Source organism: Hyla sarda, chromosome 1, assembly GCF_029499605.1.
Source record: "Hyla sarda isolate aHylSar1 chromosome 1, aHylSar1.hap1, whole genome shotgun sequence".
NCBI classification, from domain to species: domain Eukaryota; kingdom Metazoa; phylum Chordata; class Amphibia; order Anura; family Hylidae; genus Hyla; species Hyla sarda.
The window spans coordinates 530,367,854-530,383,127 of NC_079189.1; the positions used below are offsets into that span (position 1 = coordinate 530,367,854).

At 45.2% G+C, this 15,274-nt stretch overlaps 1 protein-coding gene across 2 annotated transcripts in view; it reads left to right on the plus strand.

Annotated features, from left to right (window-relative positions):
- The window catches only part of ARHGEF28 (Rho guanine nucleotide exchange factor 28), a 270,524-nt gene that overhangs the window by 32,125 nt on the left and 223,125 nt on the right, over nt 1–15,274 (plus strand). Inside the window, exon 1 of one of the 2 annotated variants that reach the window (XM_056539902.1) lies at nt 930–1,157. The exons of the other annotated variant lie outside the window; for it this stretch is intronic. The gene's annotated coding sequence lies outside the window, so the exon portion shown is untranslated. Of the gene's footprint in view, nt 1–929; nt 1,158–15,274 lie in introns of those variants that run through there. 2 annotated transcript variants of the gene reach the window in all.

Here is a 15,274-nt window from a genome sequence, read left to right on the forward strand (position 1 = left end):
CTTCTGTATACCCCGGCGGTAGTGCCCTGTATGAGGAGCTCCTGTACCAGTAGCTCCTGGAACAGTACTGCACCTAATGTGGGGGAAATGTACTGCACCTAATGTGGGGGAACTATGCTGCACCTAATGTGGGGGAACTGTACTGCACCTAATGTGGGGAAACTGTACTGCACCTAATGTGGGGGAACTGTACTGCACCTAATGTGGGGGAACTATACTGCACCTAATGTGGGGGAACTATTATGTACCTAATGTGGGGGAACTATACTGCACCTAATGTGGGGGAACTGTACTGCACCTAATGTGGGGAAACTGTACTGCACCTAATGTGGGGGAACTGTACTGCACCTAATTTGGGGGAACTATACTGCACCTAATGTGGGGGAACTATTATGTACCTAATGTGGGGGAACTCTACTGCCTACCTAATATTGGGGAACTGTACTGTACCTAATGTGGGGGAACTATACTGCACCTAATGTGGGGGAACTATACTGCACCTAATGTGGGGGAACTATACTGCACCTAATGTGGGGGAACTATACTGCACCTAATGTGGGGGAACTATACTGCACCTAATGTGGGGGAACTATACTGCACCTAATGTGGGGGAAATCTACTGCCAACCTAATGTGGGGGAACTCTACTGCCAACCTAATGTGGGGGAACTACAACCTAATTCGGGGGAACTATACTGCTAGCCTAATGTGGGGGAACTCTACTGCACCTAATCATAATGAAGTGCTCCGTCTTCCAGGCAGCCGTAATCTGGCCCAGCCTGTATGAGGAGCTCCTGTACCCCGGCTGTGTGGCTTTCTCTGGGTACACTTCTAGCGGCTCCCCGCGTCCTCCGCCGCCCCATCCCTGCCCTCTAGGTGGGGCACTGCGAGGCCAGACAGCCAGGGAGGGACAAGCGGTCAGACGGGGAGGGGACGGGATACGGAGCGGCGGACTCTCCTCCCCCGGATCCCTCAGTCACAGTAGGAGCCGGGCTGGGAGCTGCGCTCGGACCGTACGGAGGGGACTGGACGGGCGGACTGAGGGGTGACGGGGTGTCCCGGGGATGAGGACGGGAGGACGGCGCCTGTTACTGGACTGAGCCCTGCGGGAGGACTACTACGAGGAGCTGCCTGCCCCCTGCTGACTGCACTGCCCAGGTAGGCGCCCGCTGCGGGGTACACTGCCCAGTATGTGCCCTCTCAGTAGGCCATGAAGGGCAACTTTATAACTTTATCTCCAGTGCCATGTGATCAAGGGCAGGGCTGTATGCAGAGCACCCCATGTTTTCCCCCCATGTCTGTAATCACTTCATGCCTGTGCCCCCCATGTCTAATCCCATATGTCCCCCATGTCTGTAATCCCCTATGCCCCCCCATGTCTGTAATCCCCTATGTCCCCCATGTCTAATCCCATATGTCCCCCATGTCTGTAATCCCCTGTGCCCCCCATGTCTGTAATCCCCTGTGCCCCCCATGTCTGTAATCCCCTGTGCCCCCCATGTCTGTAATCACTTCATGCCTGTGCCCCCCATGTCTGTAATCCCCTGTGCCCCCCATGTCTGTAATCCCCGATGTCCCCCATGTCTGTAATCCCCTATGCCCCCCCATGTCTGTAATCCCCTATGCCCCCCCATGTCTGTAATCCCCTATGCCCCCCATGTCTGTAATCCCCTGTGCCCCCCATGTCTGTAATCCCCTGTGCCCCCCATGTCTGTAATCCCTCCCCATGCCTGTAATCCCCCCCATGCCTATACACCTATCATATCATCCTGTGTCTATGCCTCTTATGTCTGTATGCAGTACACTCCATATTTATATGCAATACTGTGCACCCAAATTTTTATGCACTGCACCCCCATATCTGTATACACTGCACCCCCCTATCTGTATACACTGCACCCCCTGTCTGTATACACTGCACCCCCTGTCTGTATACACTGCACCCCCTGTCTGTATACACTGCACCCCCTGTCTGTATACACTGCACCCCCTGTCTGTATACCCTGCACCCCCTGTCTGTATACACTGCACCCCCTGTCTGTATACACTGCACCCCCTGTCTGTATACCCTGCACCCCCTGTCTGTATACCCTGCACCCCCTGTCTGTATACGTTGCACCCCCTGTCTGTATACACTGCACCCCCTGTCTGTATACCCTGTACCCCGTCTGTATACTCTGCACCCCCTGTCTGTATACACTGCACCCCCTGTCTGTATACACTGTACCCCCTCTCTGTATACACTGTACCCCCTCTCTGTATACTCTGCACCTCCTCTCTGTATACTCTGCACCTCCTCTCTGTATACACTGTACCCCCTCTCTGTATACACTGTACCCCCTCTCTGTATACCCTGCACCCCCTGTCTGTATACACTGCACCCCCTGTCTGTATACCCTGTACCCCGTCTGTATACTCTGCACCCCCTGTCTGTATACACTGTACCCCCTCTCTGTATACACTGCACCCGTCTGTATACACTGTACCCCCTCTCTGTATACACTGCACCCCCTGTCTGTATACTCTGCACCCCATCTGTATACTCTGCACCCCATACCTGTATGTATACTAAAGTAATATGGGGCTGTTTGTTTATTTATCAAAGTTCATAAAGTTGCGTTTAAACTGATTTCCAACCTGTGTCTGGTCAGGCCATGCTGGGAGTTGTAGTTTTGGTAGGTTGGTCTAAAACCTGAAAACATCTGTAGAGGGCAGCAATGGAATAAATGTACGTCCAGAATCTCTATGGCATCAGGCTATGGCAGCGTTCACATTTAGCCAGTGTACCAGGCTCAGTTTTTTCCCCAAACATTAAATGCATCAGTTGTCATCAAGCATTTTCTCAGTTTTTACAATGAAATCTTCAGAAACATAGTCCAGAGTCAGTCTATCTGGTGTGTGGAGCCGGCTGGCATTACAACTGGCACAATGCATGCCAGGAATGATCCTATTGACAAACATGAGATTGGTTTAGGCATTGGTTTCCCTTGGGTGTCTTTCTACCCCACTGGAGGGCAACTTTGTTGGATTGCAGAATATGGGAACAGGAATTTAGAGTGGTGTTTTCCAAACAGTGTGCCTCCAGCTGTTGCAAAACTACAACTCTCAGCATGCCCGGACAGCCTTTGGCTGTCTGGGCATGCTGGGAGTTGTAGTTTTGCAACAGCTGGAGGAACACTGTTTGGAAAACACTGCCTGATTACAATGAGGATGTATGGTAGATAATGACAGGTCATGGCCTTCTACTGATCTCACTGCTGGTGGGGGACTTGACGGATGGCAGGGCATGATGAGAGTTGTAGTTTCATAAAAGCAGCAGAGCCCATCTTAAAATACCACTGGAATTAATGGGCCGAGTCCAAACCAGTCCTCCACCATGGTGCCCTCTCCGGGCCTTCACCAATCCCACATCCATCTGTCAGATAGGGATGTGCCATTTATTGCTACGTACCACAGACTCCATTGGCGGCCTGCTTTACACAGCACCAGCCGACACCTGGCACTGTGCACCATAATCTCAGGCTTGCTGCTAGAACAGTGTTTTTCAAACAACGAGCCCCCAGCTGTTACCGAACTACAACTCCCAGCATCCCCAAACAGCCAATGGGGGAATTTCATCAGAATTCTGTGTTCTCTAAACACAGTGGGAAATTGTATCAAACCCAGTGTAGAGGAAGAGTGGTGCAGTTGCCCGTAGCACCCAATCAGATTGCTTCTTTCATTTTTAACCTCTTCATGACCGGGGTTTTTTCCGTTTTTGCACTTTCGTTTTTTTTTTCCTCCTTACTTTTAAAAATCATTACTCTTTCAATTTTGCACCTAAAAATCCATATGATGGCTTATTTTTTGCACCACCAATTCTACTTTGTAATGACGTCAGTCATTTTACCCAAAAATCTACAGCGAAACGGAAAAAAAAATCATTATGTGACAAAATTGAAGAAAAAATGCAATTTTGTAACTTTTGGGGGCTTCCGTTTCTACGCAGTACATTTTTCGGTAAAAATGACACCTTATCATTATTCTGTAGGTCCATACGGTTAAAATGATACCCTACTTATATAGGTTTGATTTTGTCGTACTTCTGGAAAAAATCATAACTACATGCAGGAAAATGTATACGTTTAAAAATGTCATCTTCTGACCCCTATAACTTTTTTATTTTTCCGCGTATGGGGCGGTATGATGGCTCATTTTTTGTGCCGTGATCTGACGTTTTTAGCGGTACCATTTTTGTAATGATCGGACTTTTTGATCACTTTTTATTCATTCCGGCTGCTGATGCCAAGTGTCTGTTTACACGGCTAAACAAGGGTAAGATTTTACTGCAACAGTTGGATCCATGGAGTCAATAAACTGAAGAGTGTGACTGAGCTTTGCTGGGATTTGTAGTTCTACAGGACATGGAGAGATGTGTTGGAAACCTTACTGATGTTATCCTCTAGGATGATATAAAAAAAATGTCCTAGGAAATGTTCACACTGCGGAATTCCGCGCAGTGAACATAACCATCAATGTGAATAGGTCTTGCGTGAGACCCGTTCACACTGAGAAATTTCAGCGGCGGATGATTCCGCCACGGAAATTATTCCGCACGGGGAATGAATATGTTAATTCTTAGTGCGGAATTCTGCAAGCAATGCATAGCCGTCAATGGTGATGGGGCAGTGCCGCGCGGTCCTACTGCCGAAGCATTTTTGGCAGCGGCCGCCAGACGGAATCTCCGCTCATGGAATTCTGGGAGTGAAGATTCCGCAGTGTGAACCTACACCTATTGTGCTATCGGGCAGGATAGTTTTGTGTCAAAAATGTGAAACATTATATAAGGTACAGAGTGACAAGTGTTTGTCGTTGCGTTACGTTGATGTGTTATCATGTTATGAGGCTGAAATACTTCTCTTACTTGACCTCTTTATCTTTGCTTGTTCGCATTTTGATGCCAGGGACGCGGTCTGTGCCCACTATGCCAGATTCTTCCTGTTAGTATCTAGAGGACCTTTGATTTCCCGACAAGGTCAAGCACCTATTTGGCTGGGGTCATGTGACGTCAATGTGCTGTTATCTTCCTCTCTATGTATATTGTTATAGTGAGCTTACATGCTGGGCTGGCTTTACAGTAGTAATGAGCCTGTACACTTACTATAGTTACATTTCACTGAACTATGTTATATTAATGGGCATAAAAAAATATTGTTAAATAAGTCTCTAATAATATGTAGTTAAAAATAAACAAAACTTTATTGAACACAGGTCGCAAAATACTAACACCTATCCCTGTAGCCACATATGAATTTGTACAATAAAGTGAATATAAGGTTTATTGTGAGTGGTGTAAAGAATTAAAATTGGATATACAGTAGTCCCTCAAGTTACAATATTAATTGGTTCCAGGACAACCATTGTATGTTGAAACCATTGTATGTTGAGACCATAACTCTTTGGAAACCTGGTAATTGGTTCTGAAGGCACCAGAAATAGGAAAAAGTGAGGATTAAGGAAAAATAAGTAGATAACTACCGTATTTATCGGGGTATACCACGCACCGGCCTATAACACGCACCTTCATTTTACCAAGGATATTTGGGTAAAAAAAGTTTTTTACCCAAATATCCTTGGTAAAATGAGGGTGCGTGTGTGTGCATGCTTATACCCTGATACACCCCCAGGAAAGGCAGAGGGAGAGAGGCCGTCGCTGCCGGTTTCTCTCCCCCTGCCTTTCCTGAGGTTTAGAGCCCTGCTGCCGGCCCTTCTCTCCCGCTGACTATCGGCGCCGCTGCCCGTTCTCTCCCCCTGGTTATCGGTGCTGCTGCCCCATTGGCGGCGCCAATAGCCAGGGGGAGAAAAGCGGCGCCGGCAATGGGGCAGCGGCGCCGACAGACAGGGGGAGAGAAGGGGCAGCGGCACCCATTGCCGGCGCTGCTGCCCCGTTGCCTCCCCCATCCCCGGTTGTATAATTACCTGTTGCCGGGGTCGGGTCCGCGCTACTTCAGGCCTCCGGTGTGTGTCCCCTGCGTCATTGCTATGCACTGCACGGCGCAACGCAATGACGAGTGAACGATGCAGGGGATGCACACCAGAGGCCTGAAGTAGCGCGGACCTGACCCCGGCAACAGGTAATTATACAACCGGGGATGGGGGAGGCTACGGGGCAGCGGCGCCGGCAATGGGTGCCGCTGCCTGTGCTCTCCCCCTGTCTGTCGGCGCCGCTGCCCCATTGCTGGCGCCCATTCTCTCCCCCCTGGCTATCGGCGCCGGCAATGGGGCAGCAGCACCGATAACCAGGGGGAGAGAACGGGCAGCGGCACCGATAGCCAGGGGGAGAGAACGGGCAGCGGCACCGATAGCCATGGGGAGAGAAGGGCTGGCAGCAGGGCTCTAGACCCCAGGACAGGCAGGGGCAGAGAAGCCGGCAGCGGTGGCGGTCTTAGGACCTGCAAAAGCCGCTGCAGTTCATTGATTTAAAGTGCCCGCTTTAAATCATTGAACTGCAGCGGCTTATCGGCGTATAACACGCAGAAAGACTTTAGGCTAAAAAATTTTGCCTAAAAAGTGCGTGTTATACGCCGATAAATACGGTAATATAGATAAAGCAAATCCTTACACATAAGAAAGATCTACTGGGAGCTGTAAATCACTGTCTATTTCAGTGTTTCTCAACCAGGGTGCCTCCAGCTGTTGAAAAACTACAACTCCCAGCATGCCCGGACAGCCAAAGGCTGGGAGTTGTAGTTTTGCATCAGCTGGAGGCACCCTGGTTGGGAAACACTGGTCTATGTAGAGGACAGAAGCTTCTTCAGGGTCCTGTACAGAACACGTAATGTCCTAAAAAAAGGAAAATGGAGCCGCCCTCACCTGATGTACAAAGGAGCAGCTAACAATGGTACAGGTAAAGAGTATAGAACATGTAATACCTCCCTGTACTGTAGGGGGCGCTACCAGACACCAGTCAGTGCATGCATACAGGGGTTTTACCAGTGAAATAGCCCTTCTGATTGGTCGGTTCTTCCAGTCATTGACACGTTTCGCAGATTCCATAGCATTGTATGTTGAGTCTGGTTTCAAGTTACAATGGTCCAGAAAAGACCATTGTATGTTGAAACGATTTGGGGCTTAGGCTGCATTCACACCACGATCTGACCTTCCGTTGCACAGATACGATTTCGGAAGCTCAAATCGCCTGAAATTTTATCGGACCATTAACTATTATGGCGCTGCGGACCCGATCGTAGTCTGCTAGTGACTACGATCTGGTCATTTTTTCAGGGGATCCAATTTTTGACTCGGACTGAAAATCGTAGCGTGGATGCATTGGGAGTATGTTGGCCATTGTATGAGGTGGCTTATTGTATAGGGAATTACTCTGCTGATTCACACTTTTGGGGTCATTCAGGTGAAAGGGACCCTGTGGCTGTCCTTGGGGTATGCTTTTCACAGTATGGATGTCAAACGGCAAAGATGTGGACATAGCATAATATACAACTTAGGCACGAAGAAGTGATATTGAATTGGACATTCACATCTCATACAGTGATGGCATATCACAATGATATGGCAGCACATTATTACTGGTGGAGGACTGACCTTGGGACCCCTACCGATCGTGGAAATAATTGTGTTGCTGCCCCTTCACTGTTAAAGGGGTACTCCAAAGGATAGGGAATAAGATGTCTGACTGCGGGGGTCCCGCCGCTGGGGACCCCCGCAATGTTGCATGCGGCACCCACCTGTTTCCTGTCCGGAAGTGCTGGAGGGTCTCGGTCGCGAGAATGGAAGTCCGTGACGTCAGGACTCCGCCCCCATGTGATGTCACACCCCGTCCCCTCAATGCAAGTCTATGGGAGGGGGCGTGACGGCTATCCACCTATAGGGGAAAAACTATATTTAAAGGGGTACTCCGTTGAAAACCTTTTTTCTTTTAAATCAACCGGCGTGTTCACCATACACGCACCAGCTCCGGACACCGCTCCGGCACTCGCTGCCATTGCAGCGTTTCATGCGTGCATCTCGATCAACAAACTCACCCGGTGGTCTCTCAAACTAGCTCAGTATCCACACTTAATCGTTGCACCCAGGACCCTGAGGGGAATGAATGGTGGATTACTGATCGCTTTAAGCTACTAGAGAGACACGGGCAGTGATAGACCATTTTTCTGTATACCATTTGGAGTACAATGTATCTGGTCTCCATTCTATTACTTGGATACATATAATACAATAAGTTGATTTCTAGTCCCCTGATGAAGTGGTGGGAACAAATCTACTTATCAGTTCCACCCATGGAAACGTGTTGGGACAAGGGACTCTAAAACAGTTTTTCTAAAATACAATTATTCTGTTCTTTCAGTATTAGTTTTGATATGGTGACATGTTGACAAGTACTAATTAGCATGTTGACAAGTATTAATCAGCCCTTATCGTGACACGAGGCTGATATATGAGCGCCATACGCTAGCCAACTAGCTCTCTAGCGTTGATTCGCTTTTTTCTTATATTATTTTTTTTTTGGTTGCACCATTAGAGCACTATTATTTGGTTAAGATTTTTAAGCGTATAACTATTAAAAGTTACATTTTAATAAGGCACCTCAATCCTTCACAGGGACCACTTTTTTCTACACATATGATTAGTTGCCTGATGTGGGGGACAGAGCGGTGCGGCTGATAATTCATACATCCAAGAAGGGGCCCAGCCGGTATTGTGGTATGGGAAAAATTCATATCGTACAGGAAGAAAATTTTGGTATTCGGTATGAACCGGTATACCATCCAGCACTACCGCACGGCATAAAAAGTTGCACAAAGTTGCAGAGGGTTACCATACAAAGTGGAGTACTGAAGTAAGAAATGTGATCAGCACCAGATTTACCACATGCCCTGTACCATGTAATACATTTGGTGCAGGTACACAGTTTCCACTACATGAATTAAAGGGGTAAAAAGACATTCACCTACCCCACTTATGATTAATATCCTCCACAAACACTTGGATTAATCAAACGTGTTCTCAATAGGAAGAGGGGAGGTAAGGACCCTATTAGGTTAAGACTACACTGCAACTTTTTGTAGCGCTATAGGGGTATTCTGGCCAAATACATCTTATTCTCTATCCAAAGGATAGGGGATAAGATGTCTGATCTCAGGGGGCCCGCTTGTGGGACATGAATGGAGGGGGCGTGATGCCACAAGGGGGTGTATCGTGACGCCATGTCTCCAGTCCTGGAAACAAGGAGGTTTCTGAGACTGGAGACGTAGCCCTGCTTAGAATGCGGATGCTGCACGGAGATCGTTGGGGGTCCCAGCAGTGGGCCCCCCCCACGATCAGACATCTTCGGATAGGGGATAAGATGTATTTGGCTGGAATACCCCTTTAACTATTGAGCTGCAGACACAATCAGACAGATTGATAAATCTCCGGTTTCCCAACATTGTCATCGTGTGACACAAAGTCATCTACAAACTACAAGATTGATGGAGAAGCCAACGATACAGCAGGAGTTTGTGGTGGTTGTGGCTTTTCTCTGTATTATTTTTGGGTCATGTTGCTATGGTTTGGGGAATATCTGCTGTTCTGTAAAGGTCACATTTCTGGGAGATCATATGCTTGGACTGCACTGATCTGTCAGATGTTGGAGATGACAAGGCACCGTAAGTATATTGAACTCCGGACATCCCGGCCTCCATTATAATAGATAAGATCATTACACGCTGGATTGAACTGTCTTATTGTCAGATGAGATCATACGTCTCTATGTGTAGCCCTGGTGATCGTCTCTCACGGAGGCTCCTGGAAATGTGCAGCGCTGCAGCTGAGGTTTCTGGAACTTATGTCATTTCTCTACTTCACGGGTCATCTGTGGGAAAAGCCTTTCTGCTTTGTACTTTTAGTTCCTGAAACCAAACCAATTCTTGTCCTATTTATGTTGTAGGAAGCTGAAGACAATATATGTTTTCCATTTATTGTGCGTATTTGTGGTGCATGTTCTGTTCGGAGTCTTCATGGCGTGCCCGATCTGCATATTATAGACACATTCTTTCTTGTCAGATCCTTCCAAAAGCTAAAAAGATACAACGGGGTCTTTACGGTACAGTGTGTTCTGGAAATAAAAGACATACTTTTGTGGCAGAAAAATATTGTCGTTGTGTTGTCATGTCTAGCCATGCTTCCTTTTTTATTTCTTTTTTAAATAAACAAACAAACAATAAAAAAATTAATAATATTGGTGCAATTCATGCCCAGCACTGACACATCACCCATGGCTAGAAAACAGCATGTACAGAAGCCTAGATTGCTTAGGCCTCGTTCACATTGCCCTCAGACTCCGCTATTTGGAGGTCCGTCGGCAATCCAGCCAGAAGGACGGGAGTTTAGCAAGCTATAATGCAAGCTCTATTTTTAATTAATTTTTTCACAAAAATCCTGTAAAATTACCGGGTCACCTACAGACCCCATGCAAGTGAATGGGGGCTGTTGGCCGTTTGCATCCGACCTGTTTCAGAGTCCGATTGGCTCAAAAAAAAAAGCTGATCGGACCCTTAACGGGTCAGATGCATATGGCCGTGTGAACCTATTCTTATTCAGCACAGCAGAATAGCGAGTATAGCTTTGGAGTATAAAATAAGCTGTTTTTCAGAATAATTTTGTTGAACCACAGTTCACAAGCAATGGCTTATATTGATTGTATAATTTTCAGTTAAAGGAGAACTCCTGAATATAAAAATTGTCCCCCATACTGCCGGCAGTAAAAAAAAAAAATAGAGGTACATACCTTCCTTTGCTCCCTCGGTGCCTCAGGTAACCGGCTCCGGTCTCCGCCACGATCCTCTTCCTGGTTGCCGGTGGTCGGCGAGTCATACTGCGCTCAGCCAATCACCAGCCGCAGTGAAGTCCCGACTCGGCCGGCGATAGGCTGAGCGGCAGTGTGAGAACGCTTCAAGACACAAAATTCTTCACTACACCAGCACATGCTGTCGGGGAATAAAACATCACCCTGCCGCTCAGCCTATCGCCGGCCGAGTCGGGACTTCACTGCGGCTGGTGATTGGCTGAGCGCAGTATGACTCGCCAACCACCCGCAACCAGGAAGAGGATCATGGTGGAGACCGGAGCCGGTTACCGGAGGCCCCAGGGGAGTGAAGGAAGGCATGTACATCTTTATTTTTTTACTGCCGGCAGTATGGGGGACAATTTTTATATTCTGGAGTTCTCCTTTAAGTTTTATTCAGTATTACTTTTGGCAATTTTAAGTTATTTGAGGGTGCATTGTGGGTTTTTCTGTCTTCAATAACAGTGTACCGACAATTGAGTCCACATCTGTAATATAATGTATGTAAATAGTGAATGTAGCTCTGGAGTATAGTTCAGTTCATAACTCAGGATCAGTACAGGACAAGGCTAGACTTGGAGGCTTTGTTTGGGGCGTCAATTGCAGAATATGTTGAAATAACAGATAAAAATATGTAGTTAACTCTGTTTTCAAAATTCTGTGAAATGACGGACACCAGCCGGAAATCTGATGGGCCCCATTAAAGTCAGGGTGTTCCACAGCAGATTTTTTACAGCAGAAAAGCAGCAGCAGATTACATTAACCATAATGGGGTCTGCTGTGGACTAAAATAAAAATTTTAAAAATCACAAAACACATTTGAAATGACCACGTACGGAAATGTCTGTACTATTAAAACATCATTTTTATGATCCCTCCCGGTGACTGACATAAACGTAAATAAAAACGTCACCAAATGCCAGATTTGCTGATTTTTGGTCCATTTATATGTCAGAAACAAAATCATAAAAAGCATCAAAGTTCAACCAAAACAAAAATGGTACTGCTAAAAACTACACATCAGAGCGCCAAAAATGAGCCCTCTATATGGGAAAAAATATATTATAGGGGTCAGAATAAGACCGTTTTTAACATACTTATTTTGTAAAAAAAAAGTTTGACTGTTTTTAAAATCAGCACAATAACAGGCTTGAATCTGCTTCACGTTACTGTGTGCATAGTAGAGCAAAATTCAGGAAGAAATTCTGCTATGTGAATGGGTCATAATGGTTCATTCACACTATGGAATCTGTTCTATGGAAAGTGTTTTGGTTTTAATCGCGTCAATTATCCTACAACATCATATCTTTCTATAAATACAGTGGATTCCAGCTACTCTGGTGGAAGAGCCTGTTGGCCCCACCAATAGAGGGTGGCAACAGCCCTTTGGGCACCACTCATCTATATCTAACAGGAGGGTGGAGGAGCCAGCAGACCCCACAAGTATAGATGATATTAGGTGGAAGAGCCTGTAGGCCCCACCAATAGAAGATTATATCAGTCTGAAGACATTATTCATTCTTACATATATATATATATATATATATATATATATATATATATATACTGTATGTGGAAGAGCCTGTAGGCCCCACCGATAGGAAATAATATCAGTCTGAAGACATTATTCATGCTTACATACATATATATATATATATATATATATATATATATATATATATAATGTATGTGGAAGAGCCTGTAGGCCCCACCAATAGGAAATAATATCAGTCTGAAGACATTATTCATTCTTACATATATATATATATACTGTATGTGGAAGAGCCTGTAGGCCCCACCAATAGGAAATAATATCAGTCTGAAGACATTATTCATTCTTACATACATATATATATATATATATATATATATATATATATATATATATATATACTGTATGTGGAAGAGCCTGTAGGCCCCACCGATAGGAAATATCAGTCTGAAGACATTATTCATGCTTACATATATATATATATATATATATATATATATATATATATATATATATAATGTATGTGGAAGAGCCTGTAGGCCCCACCAATAGGAAATAATATCAGTCTGAAGACATTATTCATTCTTACATATATATATATATACTGTATGTGGAAGAGCCTGTAGGCCCCACCAATAGGAAATAATATCAGTCTGAAGACATTATTCATTCTTACATATATATATATACTGTATGTGGAAGAGCCTGTAGGCCCCACCAATAGGAAATAATATCAGTCTGAAGACATTATTCATGCTTACATATATATATACTGTATGTGGAAGAGCCTGTAGGCCCCACCAATAGGAAATAATATCAGTCTGAAGACATTATTCATGCTTACATATATATGTGGAAGAGCCTGTAGGCCCCACCAAACAACAGGACTAAAACAGCAACTTTTCAGAGAGTTGCAACCCACTGGTTATAATAATAAATCTACCGTATATACTCGAGTATAAGCCGACCCGAATATAAGCCGAGGCCCCTAATTTCACCCCAAAAACCCAGGAAAAGTTATTGACTCAACTAAAAGCCTAGGGTGGGAAATGCATCATCCCCCCCCCCCCCATGTCATCATCCAGACCCCCGTCATCATCCACCCCCCTTCATCATCACCGCCTGTCAATCCCTTAATCTTGTTCTTCAACCTGCGGACCTTCAGATGTTGCAAAACTACAACTCCCAGCATGCCCGGACAGCCGATGGCTGTCCGGGCATGCTGGGAGTTGTAGTTTTGAAACCTCTGGTGGTCCGCAGGTTGAAGACCACTGCGGCCTTCGTCATCATCCAGACCCCCCTTTTGTTTTGTACTCTCCTCCTCTCGGCGGGAAGTTAGGGTGAGCTGGTCCGGGCCATCTATGCTGCAGGGACCGTCCGGTGGGCAGGGTTAGTCGTTGCGGGCTGTCCATTTTCACCGGGGGGCCCTCTTCTCCGCGCTTCGGGCCTGCCCCGGACTAGTGACGTTGACTTGACGAAGACGCACAGGGACGTTGGGCATGAATGTCCCTGTGCATCGTCGTCAAGGCAACGTCACTAGTTGTAGTTTTGCAACATCTGGAGGTCCGCAGGTTGAAGACCACTGAGAAGGGATTGACAAGGCGGAGAGTTCACTCGAGGATAAGCCTAGGGGGGCGTTTTCAGCATGAAAAATCGTGCTGAAAAACTCTGCTTATACTCGAGTATATGCTCGAGTATATGACGTAATTTTAACAGTTTCTCATTCACCAGGTTTTAGTTACGTTTACTCATTAAGGTAGTTAGTCTCTTAATGGGACCTTAGTGCCCTGGACCTAGCGTATCGGGGTTTTTGTGAATACATTAATTTAAAAAAAAAACTTATTTGCAAGCACGCCAAGATTCTTTGTGTGCAGTGGATTATTAAGGTGTCCCTGATATTTCCACCATCTAATTACAGAGGGGGATCCTACTTCAATCTACTTTTTTCTCATTTGTTTCTAGTTGCTGACTTCATGTTTTATTAAATTTTATTTTTTTGTATATTTAACATTAGCAGCTATATTGCCTAAATGTTCTGTACAGCATTTAGGCTATATTCTCACTAATAAATTTTGGGCTGTTTTATTATTGGACCCTATAATGGCTCTTTAATGGCTTAAAAACACCATCACAGATTGCAGTTTTTCTCATTATATTCAGTAGAATGGTTCTTTAGTCACACACCTATTAAAGTTGAATATAAAATATAAATAGATAAAAAAGAGCTAATATCGCTCAAAAACAGCACCACACCTTTCCTCAGGTTGTGTGTGGTATAACAACTTGACTCTATTCACTTCAATGGAATTGAGCTGCAATACCACACAAATCCTGAGGACAGGTGCTAGTGCTGTTTTTGGAGGTAATCTGCTCTGTTTTTCTCTTCCTGGATAGTCCCTTTAAAGGGGTAGTCTTTTTTTTTTATTTTTTTTATTTTTTTTAATCCTCTGGTGCCAGAAAGATTTGTAAATTCTTTCTATTGAAAAATCTTTATCCTTCCAGTACTTATTAGCTGCAATATCCTACAGAGAAAGTATTTTTTTTTTTTTTTTGGGGGGGGGGGGGGGGGGATTTTTTTTTTTTTTTTTTCTGTCTACATTTCTCTCTGCTGACACCTCTGTCTGTACCAGAAACTGTCCAGAACAGGAGCAAATCCCCATAGCAAACCTATACTGCTCCGGACAGTTCCTGATACAGACAGAGGTGTCAGCAGAGAGCACTGTGGACAGGAAAAAAAAAAAGAAATTCAAAAAACAAAAGAAATTTCTCTGTAATATACAGCCGCTAATAAGTACTGGAAGGGTAAAGATTTTTTTTTTTTAATAGAAGTAATTTACAAATCTGTTTAACTTTCTGGCACCAGTTGAGTAAAAAAAAAAAAAAAAAGGTTTTCTAGTACCCCTTTAACTTTGTCTGCAGTTGCTAAGGCCATACAATGAAGTGTTCAGGTCCTTTTCTGTA